At 48.5% G+C, this 6,412-nt stretch overlaps 1 protein-coding gene across 4 annotated transcripts in view; it reads right to left on the bottom strand.

Annotated features, from left to right (window-relative positions):
- Positions 1-4,793, bottom strand: part of CTTNBP2NL (CTTNBP2 N-terminal like) — a 42,854-nt gene extending 38,061 nt beyond the window's left edge. For 2 of the 4 annotated variants that reach the window (XM_006763012.2, XM_015563442.1), the window contains exon 1: positions 4,720-4,793. The gene's annotated coding sequence lies outside the window, so the exon portion shown is untranslated. Of the gene's footprint in view, positions 1-1,515; positions 1,606-3,697; positions 3,865-4,719 lie in introns of those variants that run through there. The other 2 variants (XM_006763015.2, XM_015563441.1) reach the window with 2 other exon arrangements.
- Positions 4,794-6,412: the final 1,619 nt, after the last annotated feature.

The following is a 6,412-nucleotide window of genomic DNA, read 5'->3' as shown; positions in this document are numbered from 1 at the left end:
TTAACTTGTCAGTTACTGTCTTTTCTCTCTCCTTTATAACTTACTAGTGACGTGTGCAGGGAAATTAATTAGAAGGTGGCTGGTGGGGCGGGTCTGGGCAAGACGGGCCCAACACGCCCTGGAGCCAACCTCCTTTGGTCCCTCCCCGGCTGGCTGCACCTGGGGTGGCGCCGTGGCTCGAAGGGTGTCTGCGGAGTGAGCGGGGGTCCCACCAGCAGGTGGGGGTCCCTCAGCCTGGCCTGAGGGCATTGGGCAGAAACAGGCTTTTTGACACCCCCCGAGGGGTCCCAGAGTGCGATAGGGCACTCTGTAAAACTTCTGTCACACAGGGTGTGGAATGCAAATGCAAGCATGCAGTTACCAGATTCGGGCTGACAGTGCCCCAGCAACAACATAACCCACGGCCAAAGGTGGAATCGCGCAGCTCCACGAGGAATCGGGCTCCCTCCTCTCTGGTTTCTGGGTCCATCACCCGAGAACTGCTGCTGACAAGTCACTGCAGCTCGGCAGCTCCTGTGTTGAGCACCTGCCCCCTTGGTGGTCAGTGCACGTCATAGCTACCAGTCAGACGGACACTTAGCATATTAGTCTTTTATATATATAGATCAGCAGTCACCAATCTTTCGGATTTCACAGACCACCAGTGGTCCGTGCACCACCGGTTGGCGACTGCTAATATAGATAGTTCTTATATCTTTTTTTTAAAAAATATATATGTTATTGATTTTTTACAGAGAAGAAGGGAGAGGGACAGAGAGCCAGAAACATCGATGAGAGAGATCGATCAGCTGCCTCCTGCATGCCCCCCAGTGGGGATGTGCCCGCAACCAAGTTACATGCCTTTGACCGGAATCGAACCTAGGACTCCCAAGTCCGCAGGCCAATGCTCTATCCACTGAGCCAAACCGGTTCGGCGATAGTTCTTATATCTTGTTAAGAAAATTCATCCCCATTTCTTCCCCTGTCCCCTCTTCTCCTCCTCCTGGCTCTCACCTCCCAAGGAGAGCGGCCCAGAGACACCTAGCCAAGCCTTCCCCAGCTGCTTTCCACAAAGGCTCAGTCTAAGCCAGGGGTGGGCAAACTTTTTGACTCGAGGGCCACAGTGGGTTCTTAAACTGGACCGAAGGGCCGGAACAACAGCATGGATGGAGTGTTTGTGTGAACTAATATAAATTCAAAGTAAACATCATTACATAAAAGGGTATGGTCTTTTTTTTCAATAGTTTTATTCATTTTAAACGGGCCGGATCTGGCCCGCGGGCCGTAGTTCGCCCACGGCTGGTCTAAGCAGATGCTCTCAGGTTCAGGGTCAGGAGTCTTTTTTGTCGCAAATCCCCTCATCCTGTGCTCTGTCTTTCTGGTTTATATTGAACTCCGTAACAATTAAGGATTATAGTCTTTAAACTCAGTAACGATAGTAACAATTAAGGATTTCGTTCTTAGTGGTTCCAGAAGCCAGAGAGGATTCCTTTAGCAGCAAAGGGCACATTTACATTGGAAGCGTTGGCTTTGTACCTGAAATGCAGTTGGGAAACACTGGGCAGGGAGGAACCATCTACCGCATTCTTGACACCCATGCCTCCATGCAGTCCTGGTTTCCTCCCCCACCTCCACTCCTATCTCCTCCATGTGGTTTCTTCTCACACGTTTTGGTCTAATGATTGCTCCTTACTTTGGGGGCCCCGGGGGAGTTGTCTTCAAAAGGCAAAAATCATTTTTAATCAAAATTACCATTGAAAAGCCCTTAAATCTCACAGAAGCTGTTGGCAGCAAACATTCAGGAAAAGAAAAAAAATGGTCTTTAGAAACAGGCTAACAAGCCATTCCTAGGGTCACCCAACAGACCAATTTCCAATGGAAAGAAATCTCTGCTTCTTATCTCATGCCACCAACACCATTCAATGGCAACCTTTAGGAACACCGTTCTGTTCCACTGAGACAAGGCAAGAATTCCAGTCCTGTTCTGCTAGTTCCCTGGTAGCTCTGCAAACAGTCTGCCAAAATACAAACCCTCTGAGGACTGAGCGCTTTAGGCACCATGATCCGTCTGATGACTCCATTCAGGGACCCCGATATTGTTTGTGTCCCTGTTCCCTTACTTAGTGCCAGTTCAGAAAAACATAAGATCAACTAAAAATCCATTACAAAAAAAATCCCAAAGTAGGTCAGTAAGTTGTAGAAACCAAATACTCAGAAACCACTCTTAAATATAAATCAGCCATCAGTTCCTAGTGTGTTCCCCTACATTCCCTTCATTCCTTTGGGGTCAGATTCTTAGGGAAATAAAATCCTAAAAGGACTAGCACTGAGGACATTAATATTTCTGGTTCAGATTTCATCCCAGCAAAATTATATCTAACCAGCAGCTAGTTTCTAATAAGAAATTCAGTATTTGAGAGTTAAGATACTGGAGTTTCATAAGACATCAGATAAGGAAAATAAAGTTCAATTAAGACAAAAAGTGGATTGTTTATACTAACAAGATGTGTCATATCTTATCAGTACATGACCTTTCTAGACTACCCTAAGCTGATAGCTTCAAACTAAGTTTCACACTCATTAAGTCAAACTATATACCAGGCACTGTGAGAGATACAAAGACCACACACACACACTACTACCTGCTCCAAGAATTTATAAATTAATGAGACAGATTAGACATACAATGCTTTTCTTCATCTACTATGACCAAATCAGTGTTGAAAATTTCCAAGACCCAAACCTGTATCAAACTGGTCTTGCATGATTTGCTTTTTCCTCTCTGCTCATTAAGGCCCTGGCAATCACCACTAACTTTGGCTTCCTGAGTCTCTTACCTTAGTTTATTTTCTGTTCTCTGCTCATGTAATAAGATCTATCTTTTTGGGATTTCCTGTTCTGCCTTTAGTTTTTTTCCTGCTGCTATTGCTGGGGGCCCTCCTAGTGCAGCACACTGTGTGTTTGCTGGAGAGACAGACCCTCCACAGTTTCTTCTTTGTGCCTTTTTATTGGCGATCTGGAAACAATCACTGAGAGTGGCTCTGAAAACTTGGAACCTAACTATTCAAAAGTAATTACCTTCAGGAAGTCTACTTTTAGAAAGTTTAATCAGGAAGGTAAAAGACAGCCTTTCTAATCACCCTCTGCGATTCCAGCTCCTTGCATCTCACTGCTGTTAGCTTTAGCTCTAGGTAGCAGTAGTAAGATGGACTGGGGGCTGAAAGCAGAAGAAACAACCTAAAAATATGGCAAATTTTAATATATGGAAGTGCTAGCCATGGATGATTACTGAGGATTCAATGGCGTTCACATTAGGCCAAGATCTTCAATATTTTGCTGAAATGAAGGTCATCTTGACAAAGCCTTTATGAGCACACAATAGAGAGACACTGTGTGGGGGTTACACACGCAAGACAATAGCTGGAGTTAACTATGTTTTCCTGTGTCCTCATTTCTGAGACTTAAAACGTGCTCGCTCTTTTCATCCCCTAAATGTGGGTAGGTGATACTGGATTTGTAAAAACAATAACATCATTTATCAGTTTTTCACCTGGAGGGAAACCCCCCCCCCCCCCCCTTCCCCCCCCCCCCCCCCCCCCCCTGAAAGAGGGGCTATAGGAGTAACCAAAGGCCACGGGACCAGATTAATCATAAACCTAGACGACTGAACCTGAATTTCTTCAAACACTTCCTGCCTTTTGTTTCAACAGAACCATACCTTCAAGGTGAACTGCAGTCTCCCTGAGCGGCACACCAGCCCGCCCTAGACCGGGGGAGATACTCTTCCCTAACCTAGCGCGCTTGATGCCTCATCAACCCGGCTGGCTGCCTCGGACAGCACGCTCTATTCACTGACAGTCAGACAATACACGCCGGCTCCTCCCCAGCGAGGCCAACTCTGCAGAGATCCAGCCCACCGTCTCACTGAAACATACAGGGTGGTTTCCCCCAAGTTTTCAGGGAAGAAACAGGCTGGAAAGCAAAAATGAAACGCAACTCAAACCTAAAAAGCCCTTAGAAGTTGGGTTCTCCCTCAAGAAAGAGGGAAGATACAAAGGGGATGTGGGGGTGGAGAGTTACTATTTCTCCTTCCTCCAGAGTCTCAAAAAGTCCCTCAGCGGGTGAGCTCTGGACCCCCGGGAGAACAGTGGGTCCGGGGGGCTTCGGGAGGGAGGCTGGGGGTCAGCGCGTGGGGGATGGGAGAACCGAGGGGAGGGCCGCTTCCTCCGTGGAGCTGGCTGCTGGGTCGGGTCTGTGATTTTTGCTTCGACCCATCCCTCTTTTTTTGGAAAACACTGATTTTTTTTTCCTTTATGGATGAAACCAGCTCTGGTGCCACTTTAGCGAGCAGGGGCAGGTGTAGGGAGGGCTGTCTGGCCTCCCGGGGGGGACAAAATGGGAGTGAGGGCGGCAGCCTAGAGAATGGGAACCCGTGCGCCCGCCCCCAGGGTTGAGGCGCTGGTCGAAGGAGGCCTTTAAATGAGGGGTGTCTGGAGGGGAGCCTCTTCTGCGGAGCTGGGATTGACGGGGACAATGAATAGTTGCGAGGACCCTCGAAGGATGAGGAGCCGCCTCCTCGGGGAATACCGGGAGGTGGACAGACGGCCCCGCCCCCTCCGGGGATGGGCGCGAGTGGCAGTTGGGACGCTGGCGGGAGGATCCCGGAGGTCCGACCCTTGCTTTTTTCTCGGGAACACGGCCCCCCGACCTCCGCCAAGCCCCAGCCCTAGCAGCTCCTACCTTTTCTTTCCCGGCGCTTCGGGTCCACTCCCAGCCGCCGCCGCCTCTGCCACCCGCTCGCATCCACAGCCCACTGAGGCCCCGCCCCTCAGCCGCCAGGCGGGCACTGGCATTCACCAGGGCCAATCACCACCTCGCCTCTCCAGCCCCTGCACCAATCCGCGCCCGCTGGAGGCGGGGCTCCTCCAATGTCATTGAGGCTCCTCCTGGGGCCCCAAGATCCCTTTTGTTTGGGAAGAGACGAACTGGGATTGAGGTCGCGTCACTTCCGGCAGGAAGCGTTGCCCTGCTCCTGCCCGAGCCCGGCGCCTGCAACTTTCCACCTTCGGTGCGGTTTCCTGGGCAGGACCCGGGCGAGTGCTTCGTGCTTTACCCTCCTGGTCCTGGAAGCTCAGGAATGGCGGGTGCCCTGATTGGCCCATTAACGTTGGAAGTGTGCTTTGGTGCCTGCTTCAGAATTAGTTGTTGAAAATCTGGTAACGTGTCTTTCGTGCTCTCTCTCTCTTTTTTTTTCTTGGACGAGCTTCTGGGTGTGGTGCTAGAAGCCAGGGCGCAAAGATAAAAAGAAAAACAAAAAACCCGACACCTTCCCCCTTTATCTTTTCACATTACATTTGATAGAGAATACTATCCCTGGGGCCCCTGGCGTGGGGACGCTGGTGGTGCCCAGGAGAGCATAAACCCAGCCCAGCTTGCCTTCCAGGTAGAAGTCGAATGAATAATTACAGATTTGTGTGTCAAGGTTTTTCACGCTATGGTTGCCAAGTGCGGGGACTCTTTGTGTGTCCCTGGCTCCCTTATACGATGGGCAGTGGCGTTTACAGTGAAGCTGGAACAAAGGACAATGTAGAGGATGCAAAGAATGTCTGTCCCTTCTTGTGAACACAGAAATGAAGATCTTGCTGGTGGCACCAAGTCCTACCAGGACCAAAAAGCTCAGAGAGGGGAGAGGAAACATCCCTACGTGAGGTCAAGGTTTCTGGATTCCTTTTACAGTTCACAAGATTCATTCAGCGAGTTAAATGATTAACCACGTTATTTTAAAATGCATCCCATTAGATACTTATAATACTATTGAATATAATGCATAAATAGTGTACTAATTTTAATACATTATTCCTAATCTTAATTACTAAGCAGGATAGTATTAGAGCCTAGTGCTCACCTAGGCAGACAGTCCTCAAGGCAGATGAAGCCCTGCCCTTATGCAATTTACAGTCTGGAGGGGTGTGGTCGGTGTGTTCAATCATGGGGAAGTTGGGAGGAAGTAAACCAGTTTTATGTTATCACTGTGCCAGGTACTTTTATATAATGTCATCTTATTTAATCCTCACTACTATATAACATATTTCCTAACTTGTAAGATAGACATCTTTGTGCCCATTTTACAGATGAGAAGTTGGAGATTTAGAGAAAACAAAGTCATAGTGTTGTAATGTACCCTGCAAATCACAGAAGGACGCCTCAAGAAGTCGAATTAAAGAGTCATATTTATTGCAATCCGGGACTATGAGGGGCCATTTTGCTTTCCCAAATCTCATAGTGATAAGATGGTGGCAAAGCCAGACTTACAGTGGGGCCTTGACTTACGAGTGTCCTGACTAACGAGTTTTTCGAGATACGAGCCATCTCTTGGTCGATTTTTTGCTTTGAGTTGTGAGCTAAAATTCGGGTTCCGAGCCAGCTTCAGATA

This window comes from Myotis davidii, unplaced genomic scaffold (assembly GCF_000327345.1).
Source record: "Myotis davidii unplaced genomic scaffold, ASM32734v1 scaffold217, whole genome shotgun sequence".
NCBI classification, from domain to species: domain Eukaryota; kingdom Metazoa; phylum Chordata; class Mammalia; order Chiroptera; family Vespertilionidae; genus Myotis; species Myotis davidii.
Note: the sequence above shows the minus strand (reverse complement) of the source record. Positions and strands in the feature narration are given on the sequence as shown.